The following is a 21,588-nucleotide window of genomic DNA, read 5'->3' on the forward strand; positions in this document are numbered from 1 at the left end:
AATGGTTCAGCGTAGTTGGGTAGGTACTCCATGTGTCTTTGACCCTGTCAACGGTCTCTTTGCCATCTCTGCCTTGTTACTGTCTCAGGGAAAGCCATCCTGTCATTGAAGCGAGGTCCGTGTCGGTGGCGTCTCTTGCAGCGTGCGGTGGCCGCAGTCTGACACCGCCTGGTAGGATGCTGGAGCTTTTACGGCCTGTTGTGCCTGCCGTTGGTGACGGAGTGCGCCTGAAGCATCCTGTTTTTGGAATGGTGGGCTTGCTGTGTGTTGTGACACAGGAGCACAACTGTTCTGTGGGGTTGAACAGTTCTGTGCCTTGGAGAGGCTACTGAGATTGCTTGCAACTGGGAGCCCTCCTTTCCTCAGGCACTCTCTGCTTTCAGCTGGCCTTGTGCTACTGTACATTCACTTCAATTGATTTCTGTAGTGCCTAGCTCGTGCCCCTCCTGTTCCCACACATTCAGGTGTGGAGTACATATCATCTTGCAGTTTGAGGTCTTAGCTGCTGAGATACTCCATCCTTGGCGAACGTCAGCGTGGCTTATGCACAAGCCTGTTCCTCAGAGGCTGCTCGTGGTGTGGTGGATCACGGCCCTGCCGCCTGTGGCTTCCTGTCCTGTTCAGCCTGTCAGTATGGGCACCACTGGCCTTGGGTGATGCTAAGATGCTCTGGCATCGTACACCCGACAAGTCCTTTGTATCTGCCAAGTGTTCCAATGATGTTGCACGCTTAAACTTGTGTGGGACAGCCAGAATCTCGCTCATGTTTGTAGTTATTTAGCTCATGTAAGTATTGGTTTCTTGTGAGATCTTTTAATGACACGTAGCTGGTCTGTGCATCCAGTGGGGCTGATGGAATTTGCCTGTGCCGGAGATGAGTCATTACTCTTTCTGCCTTAAAACTGCCTTTTTTTCCCAGGGCAGTTCACCCAGGATACACTCCCAGTGATAATGCAGCTAAATTTGATGTTTTATTGATCATCTGCGCTTGCCCGTTGCTCTCAGATGCGGACATCTCCAGCATCTGGGTGCACTTCTGACTTCAAACACTGCTGTTGAGGTGGCTTCTGGGCCCGCCTTGCAGTGCAGCTGGAATGGTGCAGGCAGCGGGTCGGGAAGCACTGCTGAACGCGCAGCGACTCCGCCTGCTCGCTGTGCAGCGTGGGCTGAAGGTCTCCGTGCCTGTTCTGTGTCTGTCGAAGTCCTTCTGCAGCACCATCCTTCGCCACTTCTTGCCAGTGATCTTCTCTGTCTGTGCAGTTGCTGTGCTGTCTTTGAGAGGTTTTTTTGGTTTTGTTCTAATCTGCTTGTCCATAGCAGCGGAGCATAACCTGTTTATTTTCCGCATCTGTCATGTTGCTACCTATGGACTGAACCCTTTGCATTTCACTTACAACAGCGTGTGTGTTGGATGGTGGTACCTGCGCCGCTCTGTCATCTCCCCTGCTGAGCGCCTGTGCACTTACGGTGAATTACTGCCCGGTACCGTACTGACCCTTGTCTTGGGGAGCTGGGCTTCAGAATCTCGGGAGGCATTTCTGTGCAGGATGAAGTCACTGGGTCTGGCACACAGTGTTTCTTGCTGGCTGGCACAGTATATCCATTGAATGGTCTTGTCTTTTGCTAGGGAGTACTTAAAGTCTTGAAATTAGGTGTAGATATCAGAATTCTCAGCCTCTTCATGTAAGTACCAATTTCCACTTCTGATTCTTGATTTCGGGGTGTTACGTTTTGGGGATTTTTGTTGGTTAGTATGTTCTGTTCTAAATCTTCAGTCTGCCTGTAAGGGAGCGCTGTGTTCATTGAATGCGGTCAGTCATTTGATGGTTTTTCAGGCATTACTCCGTGCAAAAGTGTCTCTTGTATATTTTTTTTCCCTTTATTTGTGTTGGAAGAAGGCTTTATTTATCCTGTTCTTACCTCCTGTGGCCAACTCGGCATATGGATTTCTAGGCAAGAAAGCCTAGCAGCCAACGTTACTGGCACGGTTTTGTCGCAACGTCCTGCCTTCCTGCTGTAGCGCTAGAGAACGGTTGTTACGCATCCCGTTAACTTAATGAGCTGCCAGAGTATTTCACTTAAAATACACCAGATAATGTGGTAGGACTCTATAAGTGCAACTGGCTTTTCTTATGTACCAGAAAACCTCAACTGCGGCACATCCACACAACTGAAAAAACTGTGCATTAGACGATGTGCATCTTTCGTGTGCTTTTGCACGGACGCTGTCAGTTTGGGCGCTGGCGTGACCCCCAGTGGAACCTCATCCTTGGTTTTCAGCGCTCTACCTACAGTACTGTTTAAACGGTGGCTGTCAGGACTGTATGCAGGTTTGGTTTTGTTTTCCTTTCTCAGGGCGCTGTGGACTGTTGATATGATCAGCCTTCGTCTGCAGTGAAACCAGAAGCGTTAGCGTTTGGAAGCCCTTGGTTCTGCCCTGGCTGCTGACAGTGTGTGGTCTGAGTTGCCGTTCTGAGGTGACCCGGGCAGCACCTGCGCTGCTGAGAGCAAGGGCTGCCCTAAGGGGTTTTTCTGCATTTGTAACCCTTGAACTGCTGTGTGATCGGTCGGGAGGATGGGAAGAGCTACAGGGGATTTCTTAGCAGTGTTTTAAAGAGAGGGAATTGAGACAGATGGTAAGGGAAAGAAATTTTGTGATGAACCTTGACGTAATTAATGTGTAGGTATACCTGAAATGAAAAGCAAGACGTAAACTGATAATGAATGGTAAGAGTGTAACTTCTTCCCTGAGTAAGACAGAACCCCAGCAGGAACCAGGACGTGGTCTCTGTAAAAAATGCTTGGCGCTCCGAAAAGATGCACATCTCAGAAATGCAAAAGGGGAAATAGTCGCATGGGAGTTAGCAAACCATATGGAAAAAGGTGACTGCACTTAAGAGTTCTACTAATACGATTTCTCCATGATTTTGTCTCTGGCAACGGAGACAGAAGACAAGTTGAAGAGCCCTGGGAGAAGCCCCTTCAAAAGGCAGCGTAGTCAGCCCTGCGAGCAGGAGGCTCAGAGAGCACCCGTCAGCAGGTGCTGTCCGTCTGAGCCGCTGCCAGCCGGGGCGGCGGGGTGCCCGCACGCCTTGGTGGTAGTGCCTGCGGCTGCCTCTGGGAACGGGGCAAGATGGGGAACCTGAGAGTTGAAGAACAACTTCTGGGTCAAGGGTTTTGGTGCAGCAGAAGCCGGGTGGGTGATGTGTGAAGACTGGTAACCATGGAACAAGAAGGACGGAGTGAGGGAGATATTACTCCAAAGAGGAGGCAGGTAAAGCCTTTAGTGTGTGTAACTGGCTATCAGTAAATAAATATAAATCAGAAAACAAATTAGCTCAGGCTGAAGATAAGTAAACTGGCAGGAAAAACATGGGAAGTTTAGAATATTTTGTGATTAATCCAATTTTGCCCTGATGCATTGTAAGTTTAGACACTTTCCATGGTATTCAGTGTATACTCTTTAATTGTGCTAGGCCAAGTATTTTGTGTATTGATTTTGATGTAAAAATCCGTAGACCTAGAGAGACGAGTGGTTTACTGGTATCACAGAGACCGACAAAGGCAGCTCGCTGAAGGTGCGCCTGTTGGGTCCCCGGGCTGGAGAGGCAGACGTGTTGGGAGGGATAGAGTCAGGTGGCAGAGCCGATTCTCCTCTGGCTGATACGGCTTCTGTCGTCGTGCTTGTCTGCCAGGCTGGGAGACAGAAGGAGGTGCCCTGGACTGCATCTTTGGCTGGTGTTTATTGTTGAAGCCTCATTTCAGAGAAGTTCCACAGAAATCCAAGTGACAAACAGATCACAAATGGAGATGGAGGGGAGAGGCTTTCTATCCTTACAGAAACAAGTGTGCTCTAATCCTGGGAGAGGGGGGTATTTGTGGGCTGGCTTTGAGGTAGGCTGTTGCTAAGTGGAGCCCATTGAGATCTCTGTGGCATGCACAATCCATCCAGAGCCTTGGGAGAAGAGACTGGTGACTCGCAGGCAGCGGTGGGGCTGGTGGGGCTGTGCTGTCAGCAGACAGACAGACAGACAGACACTGCGCTCGCCTCAGCAGCAGCCGGTACGATGTGGACGTTGCTTGTGCCGAACTGCGGCGTTTCATCAGCTCGCTTCTGCTTTGCACAAGTGACGAGGCGGGAGAATCGCGTCCCCAGGATGGTGGGTTTGTGTCCTTCAGTGGCCAAAACGAAGGTTGTGAGCTTTTTAGAGAGGCCCGGGATGGCTGGCGTATTCGGAACTTGTGGACCAGTGGTTCTTAGCACTGATTTAGGCCACGTACAACTTTTTGCTGGTGTGATCTTATGCTTTTATGGAAGAAATGTCAGCTTGCTTGTTCTGTTACTTTTGGGAATCCATTGGCCCTTGGCCTCAGGAGTCTGCGGTCTGTGTCTTAGAGTTGGTGTTGCAGACGACTGTGACTGGGTTGGCTGTTCCTGGGGGGCACCAGTTGTGTCAAGTGGCAGAATTCATAGACATTTTTATTGTGCATGTGGAAAATTATATGACTCTTAAGCTAGAATGGGGAAAGTAAATAATTTAGGACCATGTTATTTTAATGCACTGAAGGTGTTCTACGGAGCAGTGAAGCGGTACAGTCAAGTAAGCAAGTGTAGCATCTCCATACTATGTATACAAATTACCAGTCAAACTTGCACTATGCTAGTTAAGACATGTTTCATATGTTTGCTAAGGGACTGTCATATTTTATTACAGCAACAAAGCTGAGCTTGAGAAATGGTTTTTAAACCTACATCAAGTTTTTTTTGAAACTTAAATTCAGGAGTTACTAAGTTTGCCATTGCTAATGTGACAGTACATGACAAATAGCGGCAGTATTGCTGCCCCTTAGAGAGAATTGAGAGAGCGTGGAGTGGGTTGGTTATTGCTTGACCTTGGACATGGGAGGGGAACAGAATCTTTTTTGAGCTTGGACTATTGCTTTGGACTGGACTGAATTCCTCACTTGAAAGGACTGAGCGAGGAGTGGGAATGGGCAGTGACCTGAATAAAGCAGAGCACGTCACGTAACACGCTGAATGGATGAGTCAAGCAGAGGCTAAACTGGGTGGGTTTATAGATGTTAGAAGGAAACTGATGGAATTCTACTTCCAGGTTTGGAAGTCCAATGCTGAAAGGCCTGGTGAGTGGCGAGGTTCTTTGTTGTCGCTGAAGAAGAGGCACGTAAAAAATGAGCTGCTGTTCTGTAGGAGAAAACCGTACAAATGTGGGAAGGGCCACTTAAAGACAGGCCTGAAGAGCTGTTGCAGTATGCGAAGTTTACGTGCCGCACCCCGCAGGAGGCACCGGGGACGGTGCAGTTTAGGGAGATCCCGGCCCCGCGCAGCTGGGATGGCCGGTGCCGCTGCCCCGTCACCTGGAGCGCCGGCCCGTGACCACAAAACCACGGGGGACCGACTGTGGAGGAGGAAAATGAGGAGTGTAAATCGCTAGAGGAGCTGTAATATCCTTGCTTTTCTCCCTCCTGTCTCTGCCTGTGTAGGAAGTTTGTGTGCCCCGGGCCGCTTACCAACGAAGTGTTGGGTGTTTTGCTCCTTGTGGGTGACGGCCGATGGGGCTAAGCAGGCCCGCGGTGGGTGTACGGTGGCGATGGTCACACTGCCGTATCTGTTCCGTGTCTGGGCGCTGCAATGAGGGGACGGCGCTGCCACTAAAGGGTTATGAAAGCAGGAAGAAGCAGTTTTAAAGGGACTGAATGCTCCGGTGGTGGTAGGGTCAGATGTGTACACCTGATAGATTACACAATAAGAGCTTCCTTAAAGAGCATCTACAGATCCATTTTTTTTCCTCTGCCAAATAAACATAGATGACGGAATGCAGACAACCATTACAAATCCGGCAGGCCCTTTTGTCCTGCGTCTTTTGCTGGCACGGTTGTTTTGGTTAAAACGATGCTTAGGTTCAGGTTTTGCCTGTGGAGCCTGAAGTACCAAGGGCGCGTTTTCCCCGGGCAAGGCCGCGCTCACCCGCACGCGCGTGCCGGTGTCCCTCGGGGTGTAGGTGGCTGTGCTGGGCTCGCAGGGAGCTCGCCGTGGGCTGGGCAACGCTGGCTGCTGCAACTCTGGCTCAGCTAAAGCACTTCAGGGGTGAGGAGGAAGGTTGGGGTGTTTCTTGGCATGTGGCGTGTTGTCAAGGAGGAACCCGTCACGCGGCTGTGTGTATTTTGTTTGGTGGTGTGTTGCTTTGTTGTTGTTGTTAATAGCATCTCTCCGTTAGGAGAATGAGCTCAGAAGGGACTCAGAGAAGCTGAATTTTCGGCGCAAAGCTGGTGGTTGTTCAGAGCCTCTCTCCTCTGTCTCGTGGCTGCTTGGTGGGATGACGGGCCTGACCCACCGTCCAGCTGAGCGCGTCTGGCCGCAGACTCCACGTTGTTGGCCTGGGACGCAGATATGCGGATGAGCCGTCTGTAAATGTTTAATGAAAGGGGTCACGGGGGAGGTTTGCTCTGACAGTCAGGCCATATGAGGTGTTTGTATCGCGCTTGGGGTACGAGCTCTGTGGTTTTTTCTTTTTTCCTTCTTTGTATTTTACTTCTCCCGGGTTTGAGAAGAAGTGTATTCAGTTTTTAAAAGCCCCTGATGGTAGATGGAGAAATGTTTAACATAAAGCACAGCTTCTTGAAGGGAACATTTGTCCAAACTTCTCTTTAGCGAGAAAGTTGATTTTTGGAGTTTTTGTTTCTCTGCAGCAGAAGTGACCTCGTGAGGGGCAGAACCGGCCTGTCGCTGCCTTTGCAAAGATTACTTTAGGATGGTAGAACCGGGATTTTTAAGATAATAAGATGAAAGATATACTGCAAATGTAAGTCATGTGGAGACAAATGGCCTTTGTTTCTGAGAATGCATTGCTACAGTATTTGCAGATCATGTCCGTCAGAGCTCTCTGCTCAGACGCTCTGCCCGCGAGGGCTGGGTACGGTCGGGTGTTACCGAGGGAAGGACAGGGCGGTTGTGACTTGCCTGTAGTGGATGGTTGATGGTGATTCCCGTGGAGCAGCGCGTGCTTGTGGCCGGTGCAGAGCTGCCCTGCGCTCGTGCCGCCCGGCGGCTGTGGCACACGGCTGAGCGCGGTGTGCCCGGTGCCATCCGCAGCAATGCCGACAGGACGTGGTTTATCGCTCTTCACCTTCGTCCAAAGCTGAATGCTGTGCGAGTTAGACAGCAAGCTCAGAGGCAGTAGAACTTGTAGCATTTAAGGTTGTATTTATTCTAGGAACTTAAAAGTAGCTTTGCTGAACTGTGGATTTGTTTTCATAGAACAGGCTCCATCGAAAGAGTCGCTAATTATATTTTGGCCTAATCAGAGGGTGGCTTGAGTGAACTAATATGTGCTTGTAGCACAGAGTTTGCTATTTGCAAAGAGTTGTATCGTATCTGTTAGGAAGTTAGCATTTTCCTTGTCTTCTTCGTTTTGAAGGGGACCTGCAGCCTTTGTAATCTTTTCTGCAATTCCATCCTCCTGAATCCTTCAGCTTTTTCTTCTTTTTCCATTACTTGATGGCTTTGCCTGACATCTTCATGGAATTTGGCCTTCTGGGATCCAGGTGGTTGTATCTCAATATCTGATGGTGGGAACTCTGCCAAGGGACACACCGAGCACTTCTTGCTGGAGATGTTCTTCTTTTGTGTGCCACAGATAACATGGTGCAATCGTGGCCGGGCAGTTCCCCATCAGCTCGAGTAGATGGTGGGTACCAGCTAGGGCTGTAGCAAAGGGAGCGACATTCTCATTGAGTTTGCTTGAGCTTTGGTGGCAGCTCGTGTTTTTATGTGTCTTACTGTTGGGTTTGTTTTCCAGAATAATTTGGGAAAGCTGGTTGTTTTTTTTCTCCCGGTCCAGGAACAATTGCTCATTCTTTCCCGTCACTGCAGCTGCTGGCTGGACGTAGACAAGATTTCTCAGCCTGTAGAAGCCAACAGTATTCTTTCCTTGCTGAGAGCCCACTTACCATCTTAGAAGAAAAAATCAGCCTTCGTTAACGTGCTTCTTTTCATTGTTTTCTTGCACTGCACCTAACCAAGTGCAGTCCAGGATCATCCTTTACTCTTGCTGGAGGGCTTTGTGTGATGGGATCTACCTCTGCGTGCCTTTGTCATCGGGGATGTCATCTAACCCGCTCGACACTGTCAGTGCAAACTGTGGGTCTGTTTCCTCAGCCTTGCTTAGGTTTGCAAAGCACTGTTTGTGTGTGAGCCTGTGCGGTGAAGTCCCTGGGCTTTCAGAAATTCCCCCTGCCCGAGCCCCCTGGAGGTTTTGCTGTGTTCTGCATGGGCTTTAGAAGGAGGTGTTGGGTGCTGAACCGTTGATGGGAGAAGTGTGCCTGCAGCGTCCAGCACAGCGTGTAGCCAGCCAGTGACTCCAAACAGGGTTATTGCTCTGTAACCACACACAACATAGTTACTGCTCGGTAATCGTAACAGCTAATTATGGTTTCAGTTTTTGCTGTCATGTAGTTCCCTTTCCTGTAATGTCTTAGTATGTGGCATTGGCTTTTGGTTTTCTTACGCAGAAAGATTCTCTGAATGTTCTGTGCTGTGAAAGTCCGGCCAGTCTGTGTGGGTCCCGGCCAGCTGAGGACCAGCGGGTGTCATGGCACGCGTGCTGCTCCCTGGGCCGGCTCTGCTGCTGAGAGCGGCCCCGACGTCTCTGCGCGGCCGCTGCCACGTGTGCGGGCAGGCGCACCCTGCGGCTCTGCTGCCGCTGCTGGGGAGGAAGTACCTGGTATTGAGAGTTTCACCTTGTTGATTCGCAGCTGCAGTAATCGGGTACCCCACCTCGCAGCAAAGCATGGCTGCCCACCCGGGGCACTGCAGCGCCGGAGGAGACTGAAGTGAGGAGCCATTCCAAGGTTGTTCAGAGCTTTGGGGCTTACCGAACTGAGTTCGAGCTGTCCCAAGGTGAAAAGGAAAGATGGAAAGAGGCAAAGCTGTTTGTCTCAGCCCCGTGTGTTGCAAGCCTCCAGAGCTCGTTGTCTGTTACAGGGTGGCTAACTGAGGCAACTGTGGAGGGGAAAATCGTGCCCTGGGCTCCTTGCAGCTCACCTCCACTCCTGTTGGGGCTGCCAATTTCTTAATTGACTTCCTACGTGAATAGATTGTCAAGCTGCGGAGCTGCATATGTCCCTGTTTGGCCAGTCCTAACCTAAGACAAAAATCTTGTGTGTGTTTTTGAATGCCAGGCTAGTTTGCTGCTAGTTTCCATGGCAGTGCTTTCCATTGTGGTTGTCTGGTGAGCTGCAGTGGTTTACACGATGTCTTTGGTGCAAAGAGAGCACACTGCAGTACTGGTTAAAGGCTCACATCCTCCTGTTCTCCCCTGCTGCGTGTGCTGTACGGCTTCCTGCACAGGACACGGAGCAGGCGAGGTCCCCGGAGCTTGCCAGGCCGCCCGCGCCGCTGTGGTGCGCAGCACCACGCCAGCTTACCGTGCCGGAGTAGGGAGCTTGGGTAAGGCAGCGAGATGGGCAAGCCCGGCAGTAACTCCTGAGCCAGAAGATAGCTCTGTGTTTTGCTTGGTGTAAGCAAGCGTTTGAGACGCGTGGCAAAACGGGCCCTGCAGCCAGGTCCTGCGTGGTGAGGGTGCTGGAGGGGGCACAGGGTGCGCTGGCTCTGCGCCTGGGGCAGCGCTGTCATGGCGTGCTCCTGAAATGGTTCTCATGCTGACGTACTGATCCTTCCCAGAACTGACCTTGCTGTGCAGCTCCTGCATTTCCCAGGTCTGGCCACAGGCTGAACGGTTTTGGTTGTGTGCAAGTGTGTTGTGGTGGGTTGTGGTGTTGTTCTAATTGGCTCCTGCAGCCTTAGAGCTCTCTTGAACATTCACTTCTCACTTTTTCCACTGAGTGTGGAATTTAGGAGTAGACTATTCTATTTAGGAATAGACTGGCTAATCTGATGCTTTAATGTCGACCAAAGTAATCTTGGTATCCCTGGTCACTGTTGAAGTTGTAGTGGCACAAAGCACCTGATACATCGTTCTCCCTGAGAGTCCCTCACACCTTTCCTACTTGTGAAGAAAGGAGGGGAGAGCATTTGCTTTTTAAGCAAGGACAGGTAGGAGCAGAAGCCCTGTGCTTATCATAGAATAACGATATAACCGCCTTAAGTCCTGCAGTTGCTTGTCTTGGCCACACAGAAGGAACACCGCCGTGGTGTTCTCTGGTAAGCTGGCCGGGTGTCCTGGCGCGAATCCGCCTTGCGCAGAGCCCCCGGGCCTGCGCGGCTCATGGGGAGGGGTTTTCAGCTGAAGCCTGGCTGAAAGGGCTGCTGACAGTATCCCTGGCCACTAACAGCCCTTTTCTGTGCTGCAGTCAGGCCCTGGGCCCTGTCAGAGGCCTCTGGGCACAGATAAATGATTTCTTTTGTTTGTCATAGGCACCTGTACAGCTCCTGCTATGGCTGGCAGTACCCGAGACTCTTGCAATCCTCCGGTGTATGGTGCTGTAAATCTGGAAGGTGACCTATTCCAGAAGGAACCAAGAGCAAGCAGGAATGTGTCAAAGGTAAAGCAGGAAGTCTGTGGCCATGGCTGTGGCGGTTTCCTTCTGACCGGTCCCCAGCCAAACGTGTGCTTCGGCCGTGCACACAGCTTGGTTCCTGGGCTGGGCACTCGGGGCTCACGGTTGTCTGACAGGAAGAGAAGCAGGCATTGGTTCTGTGGTGTCAAGGCAAGCAGGCGTCCTCCAGCGTGCCCAGGAGGCGGCTGTGGGCTGAGCCGGCCTGCCCTGCGTTGCAGACGGGTGGAAGAACCTCGAGGAAAGCGGTACTAGGCTCTGGGGCTGTGCCGTGCCCGAGGAGTGCCGCAGGAGGAAAGGAAAAGTGCTTCCTGCAGAGTGTCAAATGTGGTGGTGACAGTGGGACACTGTCCATGCTACTGTTGGAAACAGGTTTTAGCTCAGAGACCTGTCGGCATTTGATTACAGCTGACTTTTAAACAGCCTTTCGTGTAGGTAAAAGAACATCTTAGTATTAAATCTGCACTTACCTTCGCAGACTCAGGAATGCTGAGTGCTTGAGTGTGTTGCAGAGGCAGTTAAACATCTAAAACCCTTTAGAGGGATCCCCATCATGCCAGTTCTTTCCAAAGGAGGGGTGCACAGTGTTTATTCCTGCTTTTTATCCAACTGACATTTGTGTTGGGGGGGGTTGCCTTTTTTCTTTTTTTTTTTCTATTTTTTTTTCAGTGGTCCTTTGGCTCAGGTAACCAAAGCTGGGCTCTCTTGTTCTGCTGCCACAGCCCTGTGACTGTTGCCTTGTAAGGCACCTGGGAGAATTTAGTCTGTGATCTTCCTTGAACACGTTGTTACATTACCCATGACAAGATCAGATAACCCTTTGCCCTGGGTAAATGACAGAAAGCAGAGCAGCATAAGCAAGCTGGAATAACTGTTTCGCAAAAACAATGCGTGGGCTGGCTCGGGAGCGGGCTGGGTGACCCGGAGGCGGCTTACCTCTCGGGCAAAGGAGGTGTCCACCGGCCGAGTCCAGCCTTTGAAACCAGAATTCCCAGAAGCTCAGGCTGGTTCTGCTTAAGCCTCGGTGGCCTCCTGAGGCTGTGTCGTGAGGTGGAAGCAGGGAGAGCTCCCCAAGTTAAGCTGCTGTTTAAAGTTTCCCTTGGTGACAGCTGAGGTGAGCCGTGCTCTCCTCACGGCTCTGTGATTGCCGTGGGAGCAGACACCTGAAGACGTGTGCCTGGGCGTTCACCGAGGTCTGGGAAGGCTGACCCGTGCGCCTGGTGAGTGCTGAGTACCGCGGTGCTCGCGGTCTGCGGGGAGCGCAGGGTGCTCGGTGCTGTGCAGGCAGAGGCCCCGGGGGCTGGCGGGGCAGCCCGTGCGTTCTGCTTCAGCCTCGAACCAGCTGAGCCCAGCACGCCGCCTGTGCGTTAATGCCATCTGAAAATCAGGGTGTTTGTCTTGAAACGGGAGTGCTGCAGTGTGCTCTGTGGTCTGAAGCACTTTGGGACCAGCAGATGGGAAATGACCCATTTGAAGTGTGTTCTGGCTCTTTCAGCTTTTTATCTGGTAAGCAATGTGCAAGTTGCCTTGGTCACCAAGAGGTTTCAGATCAGTGGCCCTCAGTGCTGAAGGGAGCGGCTGACACTTAGTGCTGTTGGAAGCTGGCTGATCTGCTTTTCGTTAACTTCATTTCTGGGTGTTTATGAGTGTACATTTTAATATGGGCTTAGGTTTGTCAGTCAGTGCTGGATTGTGTAAAACCTGGAGCTGTGCAATCAAGTAATATGAGGAGATGCCTCACGTTGCGTGATTTGCTTTTTTTAAATATAAACAACTGTCAATGCATAGATTCACTTAAATTATAGTATTTTTTCCCTGAAACTTGTTGTTTGCACATTATTTAACAACAATATTGCTGTGCAGCCCTACTACCGACTACAGGTGGCTCACAAGCATTTGGCTACGAAGCCTGGTTGTTTCTTGAAGAACATGGAACCCCACTGTCCCAGGTTCATATGCAGCTCTCTCTGGCAGGTTCTTGCTCGGAGACTGCTGACAGCATGAGAGAGAAAATACATAGTACAAGGGGTATCTGTAGAAGGCAGTTGCAATGATGTTTGCAAACAAGAGGCTCCTACAGTTTCAGAAGTGACCATCATCTGTGGTGACGTGTGTTGGTGCAGCTTGTCCCCTTCAGAAATGAAGTCTCACTTTTTTGGGAAATAAACTACGGGATTGAAAGCGGTGAGGTGAAGCCCCTTGGTGTCCCTGAGAAGCGCTGCGGCAGCCTGGCCGGGTGCGCGCCCTTTGGGAGTGCGGGGAGTTCACAGCTCCCACAGCCTTGAATGAAGAAGGGACCGCTGGGCGGGGCTCTCGTCCTGCGCTTGGCCAGCGTGGAAAGCGGTTGCTGAAGGGACATGACTTGGGCTGCTAAGGAATGCCACAAGAACACTGGTAACTTTTCAAGTTAAGGAGGCTGGGATTCACGACTGAGAAGCATGGTGGTGATGTGTAATAAAATGATGCCATTTTTTGAGACATTTATGTCTTTGGTTAAGAAGGGAAGTTGCAGTAGTCTGGCCAGTCTTGAGCTTTTGGGTGATCAAACAGGAAAGCAACACCACCATTCTGGATAAGAGCCCCAGCGCTCAGAGGCAGTAGGTGAAGGTTTGGTTTAACGAGATGTCTTGGAGCTTCCACTAAGTTTTACATTTTTATTTCAAATAAGCTGCTCACCTGAAAAACGGAGAAGCGATGAGGAGTTGAAAGGAAAGGAGAAGTCAGCAGTCGCTTTAGGAAGACAGCTTATCCCAGAGAACACGAGTGAGCCTGCGTATCCACGCATCGCAGGAGGGAGTCCACGCAGGCTTGTCTGGAGGTAAGGAGTCCTCAATCCAAAAGGCAAGCTACAGTGTGTACAGGGGATGTAGTTACTGAGCTCCGAACAGCAGCATTTCCCAGAAGCACAGTGCTGTGCTCTGCGAAGACGGGCATGTCTGAATTCATTCCTGTCCTTGCCCCGGAGGAGCAGAATTGCAGTTTGAGCGTCAGATCTGCTGAGGCAAACGCTGTTGGGGATCACACAGGGTCGGGGTTCGAAGCAACGAGACCAGGTTATTCTGTCTGGTGCTGGGTGGTGGTTTGAAGCTGTGTCCGGAAGGAAAGTGCTTTTTAGCAGAAGGGTTTCTAAACCGAGTTTGCTCTAGGGTTGAGACAAAGGTGTTGATCAAGAGGGGTTTTCAGTACGATTGGTTCTTTGAGTACCGTTGTTTTCAGGCACACAATCTCAGGTGTTTTAAGGGATCTGTGCTTTTGTTCTCTCTACAAGTGAAGGAGAGAAGACTCAAAACCTATTCATGTTTAAAAAAAAAGAAAAAGAGGCCAAGTGTAATGTTTGACTTGACCTTTGGGCTTCCTTGAACTTCAACAGGCCACTTTATATCATTTTTATCTGCCTTTTGCTATGTTTAAAATAGTGTTATTGCTAGTTGCCTGCCTGGTAAAGCGGTAAAATTAAGTAGTGTTTGTGATGTACTGTACAAGTTTAAGGCATGGAGTTCTGTCAGAGGAAAATACTAGAATTAGCTTCCAAATTCCAGTTTAAGTAACCTGTGTGTCACTTCAGAAAGGAACAATTTCCTCCTTCATTTTGTTGCTGTTCTCATTAAAAGCAATGTCTGCGCATATATGCCTACCTACCTGAACGTGCCCTGTTTCGTCAACGCTTTCAGCAAGGTTTTAGCGTAGTGATTGTTGTGGCCTCCGAGCCGTGAACTCAGGTTGAAGAATGAACTGGTGTGAGGATTGAATTGCCCCCTCTTCCCTCCCCCGTTTGCACTCGCTATCTGCACGTGAATCCCAGCAGCGTTTGTGGAGCGTGAGAGGACAGAGGGTTAAGCGTTCTCTGCAGGACCTGGGCGTGAGCTCCTTGCCCGAGATGATGCTCAGAGGCAGCGGCCCTTCCAGCGCTTTGCTTTCTCAGCAGAAGCTGTTGAGGATGTCATTCGTGGCTGTTCTGCCTCCTGGCATTCGGGGAAGAGCAAACTCTGCCTTTTCGGCTCACAGCCCTGGCATTCCTCGTTAAAAATGCCTGACTCTGGCTACTCAAAGCTTTCCGTGTTCGTGTCTGTGCAAAGATTTAACCAAGTTAGTAGAAGGTAGCGAGAGCCAGAGGCTGGATGAGTAGATGGTGCCAGGTGTCACTCTTGGTGCTTTTACAGTGTGCTACTGGCTGTTTTGCCTGCATGGTGGCGTTTGGACCAGACACGGCGCATTCCCCTACAAGAGGGCAGTGCTTAGTGGTACGAGCAGTATCGTGTTATTTATTGCCTAAGTTTTGTGTTCTCTGTTCTCAAATGAGAATCTTGGGCTATGTGTGGTGTTGTCACTCTGCCTTTTGTGACCTTGTAAATAGAGTCAGCATGTCTAACTACAAGAGAGCGCCTTGAATTTGCTGTGGGAACACATACAAAGTATGGTGTGTTCGGACTAGCAGCGGGATGGTAAAGATTCTACTCAGCCAAGCAGAAATACTGATCTCACAGGAGGGCAGGTTCAACCATATAGCTATGAGCTCGTTGTGCCTTCTGGTGAAAGAATTTCAAGTCGTTTCACGTTTAGCTGGTGCCTGAAAGATAACGCTGAGTAAGGAAAGCAGCCGGAGTGCATCAGGATGTGCGGTGATGGCCGCGCGTTTCTGTCTCCGTCGGGGCAGGGGGTGTCCGTGCTGTACGGAGCAGCCTCCCAAAGCCGCTCGGGCTGCTGCGTGGGGGCGGAGAGGTGCTGCTGGTGCAGTGGTGAGGAACTGAAGGAGGATGTGGGTCACATTCGTTGGAAATTCTGGATCGCATATGGCTTCTGGCATGATGCCACTGGAAAAGTCGACAGCGCTTCAGGTTTAGTCATGCCCTGTGCTTATTATAGCTCTGTTGTGGGATTCCAGCAGCGTGCCAGCTGCGAGCAGCTCTCACGCGCCATGGCTCCAGCGGCAGAGCACCGTGCCCCGTGGGGCTGAGCTGGTGCGCGGGCAGACACGCCGGTCCCGCAGAGGTGAGGTGGTTGCCAGGCAGGTGTCCGCAGACCTGGTGGCTACACAGAACAAGTACTTCTCTGCCTGAGTCCTGGGCTTGCCCAAAGGAGTAAGCACCTGGGGAAAGCATGGCTAGAAATAACATAGCTGGGAGTCTAACTCCGCGATGCTTAGGTGCGTAGGAGCATCCTCGGGAAGGTTAATGCGGTGTTTTTGCAGCGTAAGCTGTGTGCAGGAAAACTCTTCGCCCAAATTCCTGCTTGCTTGCTGAGCTTTGACTGCAGAAAGAGCTGATAGAAAGCTCTCCAGGGAATGAGCAGCAGGACGGGCTTGGAAGGAGGAAGCACAAGGCTGAAGCTTGGCTTTCAGCAGCAGCATCTTCTGATATGAAATTACAGCCCAAAACGTAGACAAAAAATACAGAAATACAGTGGTGAAAGTAACTTTTCGATGCTAACAGCTAGTTTTGCTTTCCATGTTTAACTCTGTCCAGAGATAACTTGGAATTTACTTACTTGATGAGCACATCGTAATTGCCTATTTGGAGAATGAGACTTGCGTTTGATCATCAGTTTAATTCTACTGATGTAAGCGTCATGCACAGTATTCTCACCAAACTGTTAGAATTTCCTAGTAACTGTGTTAATTTATGGCCAGCTGCATTTCAGAATGAGCTCTTTCTTATATGGTATTTAGTGACTCTAATTTGTTTTCTAGCGTTTTAGTAGATAAACTGCCGAACGTGGTAGTATGAAATCTGTCTTCCTTGCACAGTATCATAAAACCCCATTAAAACGGAAAGAAACCCGTAACTATTTGATAATTTTGATTTATTAGCTTGGAGTAGTTACAAACTCTTCGTGTCTTAATGCTGATAATGTTTGTCATTAAATGAGCTGCTGGCACATAGGTATGGGTGACCTGTAGTAAGTGCAAAGCCCCTTAATGTTTAAGGCCTCATTTACATTCTGTTCAACCTTTAACACATCCTTCAGTACTATTAAGCTGAAAATGAAGCAGATCCGGGAAAACAGCTTAAAATAAGTCTGGGAAACTCCGTTCATTACAGAAAAGGGAAATGAGGTTCTAAGACAGCGCAAACCATCTCGGTGTTACCTTACACCATTTGATTCATCGGCAGGCACTTCACACAGCAACACTTGGAATGGCTGAGACCAGAACAAGCTGAACCATTTCTGGCTGGGCCGTCCCCTGTCCCCCTCTCCTGCCAGCCCGGCTGGGCCGTCCCCTGTCCCCCTCGCCTGCCAGCCCGGCTGGGCCGTCCCCTGTCCCCCTCGCCTGCCAGCCCGGCTGGGCCGTCCCCTGTCCCCCTCGCCTGCCAGCCCGGCTGGGCCGTCCCCTGTCCCCCTCTCCAGCCAGCCCGGCTGGGCCGTCCCCTGTCCCCCTCACCTGCCAGCCCGGCTGGGCCGTCCCCTGTCCCCCTCTCCAGCCAGCCCGGCTGGGCCGTCCCCTGTCCCCCTCTCCTGCCAGCCCGGCTGGGCCGTCCCCTGTCCCCCTCTCCTGCCAGCCCGGCTGGGCCGTCCCCTGTCCCCCTCTCCTGCCAGCCCGGCTGGGCCGTCCCCTGTCCCCCTCTCCTGCCAGCCCGGCTGGGCCACCCCCTGTCCCCCTCTCCAGCCAGCCCGGCTGGGCCGTCCCCTGTCCCCCTCTCCAGCCAGCCCGGCTGGGCCGTCCCCTGTCCCCCTCACCTGCCAGCCCGGCTGGGCCGTCCCCTGTCCCCCTCACCTGCCAGCCCGGCTGGGCCGTCCCCTGTCCCCCTCTCCTGCCAGCCCGGCTGGGCCGTCCCCTGTCCCCCTCTCCTGCCAGCCCGGCTGGGCCGTCCCCTGTCCCCCTCTCCTGCCAGCCCGGCTGGGCCGTCCCCTGTCCCCCTCTCCTGCCAGCCCGGCTGGGCCGTCCCCTGTCCCACTCACCTGCCAGCCCGGCTGGGCTGTCCCCTGTCCCCCTGGGCCACCTGGGCCGGGCGGGGGCCTCGGCGCTGGCCGTGGTGCTGAAGGGCGGCGGTGGCGACTGGTTCAGCCCTCTTCTCCCACTGGGAGGGACGGGGAGATGGGGGCAGGCTGGCTGGGTATGGTGGGTGTCCGTCCCGGAGTCATCTTGAAGGGAACCTCTTGGTCTGCCTGAGATGCCTTTGCCAAGGATCCATTTCCTAACACGGACCTGCGGCAGCAGTGAGAGCCTGTGTCCCACTGGTGGTCAGAGCTGCCTTTGGAGCAGTGAAGCTCCAAGCCGGGGGCACACTGACATGTGGTTATGACACTGGCTAATGACACCAAGAGTGTTCAGAGCAGCTCGAAGGAATACAGGGCTGCTTCCTTGTACGTCTTGTTTCCTGCTTTTACTTGAAGTTTTGAGAGAGATCCTCCCTCAAACCCAACTAAAACCTACTGCTCTTGTGAGTTGATAGCACAAGGTGCGAGTGGTTTACACAGAAGGATGATGGGGTGGAAGAGGATCCTTTCAAAGAGATGTCCAGGTTTGTTTTCCACTTCAAAACCATCTGGGTAGGTTCAGGTGAGTTTATAGCAAGCAGGAGAACATACCTATAGTTCTTGAGCCTGCAGGACTGTGAACACCTGATATCCATGGTCACTGTCGGGAGCTCATGGAGCAGCTGCGGTCCTCCTGTTGTACAAGGCTGCAGTACGATCAAGTGACTGAGTGAGCAAGAATCACCCTCCCTGCTTCAGTTACCTTTGAGGTTTTTTTAACTGGTACTTCTCATGCTTGTAGAGCTCTGCTGGTATCACAGGGGAGCTGTGCTGTGCTCATGAGAACAGTTTGTGGCAGGTTCTGAAAGGGCTTGACGCTGGTATTATCCCTATACCTGTGGCGGGGTGCTGCCATGCAGAACGTATCGTGCCTATAGCTACCGGTCTTTGTGTCACGGCTCAATGTACGTGGTGGTGCTGTAGTTTTTATCAAATCATCCAGGGACAGCACAGATTCTTTATGTTTTCCTGCAGAACTTCTGCAGTCTTTGTTTGACCATGGTGTTCTTTATGGCTCTGTAGACTCAGAGGAGCTTTTCTGAACCCAAACGTAAAGGGTTTTGGTCTGCCTTTTACGAATGCGCAATGGAATGTGGTGAGCACATTTGGATTTTACTTGGTGTGGTTGCCATGTAGTGTCTTCTGTTCCCACTCTTCGGATTTGTAAATGGTATTGCGTGGCCATCATACATGAAATTCTATGGGTTGCAATGCGTGTGACACATTCTTTTTGCTTCCTGGTATTCAGGAAAACCAGTGGACTCGAAATAAATAATGTTCAACTGCTCTAATTTTAGCGTAAAATGAAGCGAACTTGTTGGCTGGCATTATTGTTCTAAAGAGAGTAACACTGCCCAGGAGACCAGCAGGACTCATAGACGTGTCCTGCTGGAGCGGGTTCACACAAAATTCACCATAAACTGTTGTCTGTTGCTATGATACAATCAGAGATGATCAGATGGTGGGTAAACATTGCGTAACTCATCAAAGAGATCAAGTAACCTGTATAGGTAAGGGATGGCAGCAGTTGTGGCATTGCAGAGAGCTCAGGCTGGAGAACGTTCTCAGAAATACCTTGTGCTGGGGGCACAACCAAGGTAGATACCTGACAGTAGAGGAAAAGAGGACGACAAAGCGTTAAAGCTGCATGTGCAGGATGGAATAGACATCCTAGTTAAAACAGTGGCAGAAGTTCTTGTAGGGCATCTATGCACGGCACTTTTGTTTTTATCCCATGTTACCTTAGAAGGATTTCATCTGCTTCCCACACAAAGGAGTCTGGAGAGCTTCCTCAGGAAATATTTATGGGATATTTTTTATTAGTATTTGGAATAATTTTTCTTAGTTTATTCCCTCTTCTGTTTAGTCAGGTGCTTCTTCATCTTAAGAAGGTGACCACTCTCTGTGTGCTGATGTGAATTCTTCACTGTGCCAGAGCAGCCACTTAGCAGCAGAGTCATCTTCATTTCCCAAATCACCTCATTCTCCTGACAGTTGTTTGGTTCTTTCATGTATTGATGCAGATTTATTACGTCCATTCTTGTCTTCCCTTAGTAGAAGATCAAACAGAAGATAAGCAGCCGTGCCTGCAGCGGTGCTCCCTCGTTGCCTAAGTGTTCTCATTCTTCCTCCAGCCGCACCTCGCTGCATCCCACGCTGTAAATGGATCAGCTTGGTGCTGTGTTCTCAGGGTCAACACGTGGGGAGGCTGGCAGGCTGACCCAGGAGGGAGGACAAGCTGATAAATCACCACTGGGAATGTCTTGCCGCTCAAACCCAAGTACGAGGGAGTCATCTGTACTCTGTGGCTGATTAGTAAGAAAAGGGTTGGGCAGGTTTTTCAACCTGGTGCTTCCCTGAGTTAGCAAAGAATTTCGAGTGATTTTGGAAGAAGTGAATTCGTTCCCCCACTCCGAATTTCACCTGACTCTGCCAGGTCAGGCTTGGAGAAAATGCGTATTGAATTGAGTTAAACTTCACTGCTTTTCAGTACAGGAAGGAGGAGAAAGATCTCTTAAAAACCTGCGGAGACCAGTTTAGAGCTCTCGTTTCTGGTGACCTTTCAATAATGCACAGCAGGACTGAAAGTAGCAGTGCTCAGGTACCCGGGATTCAGGAAAATGAAACCTGTTTTCCAAGGCTGGGCAACTTCAGCCAGTCACGTTTATGGCGTGTAACACTTTACAGCGTCCTGGTGGCAGTTCCACAAGTGTGACAACTGCGTGCCAGCTCAGAGAGGAAGAAGCCTTTTGGATGCCTTTGCATCACAGATGAATTCCCCTGTTTGAGCTTTGGCATCTTTAGTTGATTACTCACATTCAAGTGTGAGAAGAGATAGTACAGAGATAATAGTTTTAAAGTAGATCCTGCAGCAACTCCTGCAAAAATTTTAAAGAGACAAAATCTACAGGACCAACAAGGACAGAGTGAAGCTTTGTACCTGTAGCTACAAGGGAATTGAAAACAAAGGTAGAAAACAGTAATACTTGGTGTAGAGCAGCACAGGAGTGCGATATGGATGGGACACACAGAGGACTGGAGATGGCTAATGGTGCACAGGAGGTGCTGTTTCTGTCTCTTCCTGCATAGCCCCAGAGGTCCGTGTGCTGAGGTGAGAGCTGCCTCTGCCGTCCCCTCCGCACGCGGCTCCGCGCGGCTTTCGGTGCTGAGCTGACCGGGAGGACGGCGGCTGGGCCGACCGGGAGGACGGCGGCTGGGCCGGGAGGACGGCGGCTGGGCTGACCGGGAGGACGGCGGCTGGGCCGACTGGGAGGACGGCGGCTGGGCCGACCGGGAGGACGGCGGGCAGTGTGCTGGTGGCGCACGGCCTCACGTTGCACTGCCCGTGGGTAACCTGAGACCTGGAAGCGGAGGCAGGCGATGTGGCGATATTACACCAGAGCCACTGCGGTGAGGACAGCTCATTGCTATAAATACAAGCTGCAGATGCCTGACCCTAATGGGAACTCGAGCAGTCCCTATAGTCCATAAGGGATTCTGGTTGTTTCTGAAGGGCTGGGAGAAGTCTCTCCTTTGGCAAGCACAACCTGTCACTTGGAGTCTCAATGTTCTTCTCGTGTCCTTTTCTTTGAATACCATTTTCCCTCACCAGTACTGATTTTGGGGCCTTATGTCCCTGCTTTCTCTCCTCCCAGCTGCTTCCTTCGCACCTCTTTCGCTGCTGGGGTGGGAACCGGCCGGGGTGTCTGAGTCATCTCCAAAGCCTAACTCCGCATCCTGTCGCTTGGAGCTGTCTCTGATGGCGACGGGTCCTCCTTAGAGCTCTTGGCAATCCTCACCCTAATACTGACCAAGAACCAGATGAATGGAATATGTTCAGGAAGTGCATGGTACAAGTCTTCAGACTTGTAGACTAGAGTGTGTATAAACTAGTAATTTTATAACATACGCGTGTAATAGTGCATTTTAAAGAGATTCCCAGTGCTCCCTCAACACTCAACAATGACAACAGATGAAACAGATAATTTTTTTCTTTTTTGAACACCTCTAAGAGGACGAGAGGGACACGGGTGGGGTGTCTTGCGCGGCTGTGAGCAGAGCGGGTGGGCGGCTGTGCCC

The 21,588-nt window shown here is 51.1% G+C and overlaps 1 protein-coding gene across 7 annotated transcripts in view; it reads left to right on the plus strand.

Annotated features, from left to right (window-relative positions):
- SLC4A4 (solute carrier family 4 member 4) overlaps positions 1–21,588 on the plus strand; it is a 204,010-nt gene continuing 182,422 nt past the window's right edge. For 6 of the 7 annotated variants that reach the window (XM_071808329.1, XM_071808327.1, XM_071808333.1 and 3 more), the window contains exon 1: positions 13,333–13,351. The gene's annotated coding sequence lies outside the window, so the exon portion shown is untranslated. Of the gene's footprint in view, positions 20–13,332; positions 13,352–21,588 lie in introns of those variants that run through there. The other variant, XM_071808335.1, reaches the window with a different exon arrangement.

Source organism: Patagioenas fasciata, chromosome 4 (genome assembly GCF_037038585.1).
Source record: "Patagioenas fasciata isolate bPatFas1 chromosome 4, bPatFas1.hap1, whole genome shotgun sequence".
NCBI lineage: Eukaryota > Metazoa > Chordata > Aves > Columbiformes > Columbidae > Patagioenas > Patagioenas fasciata.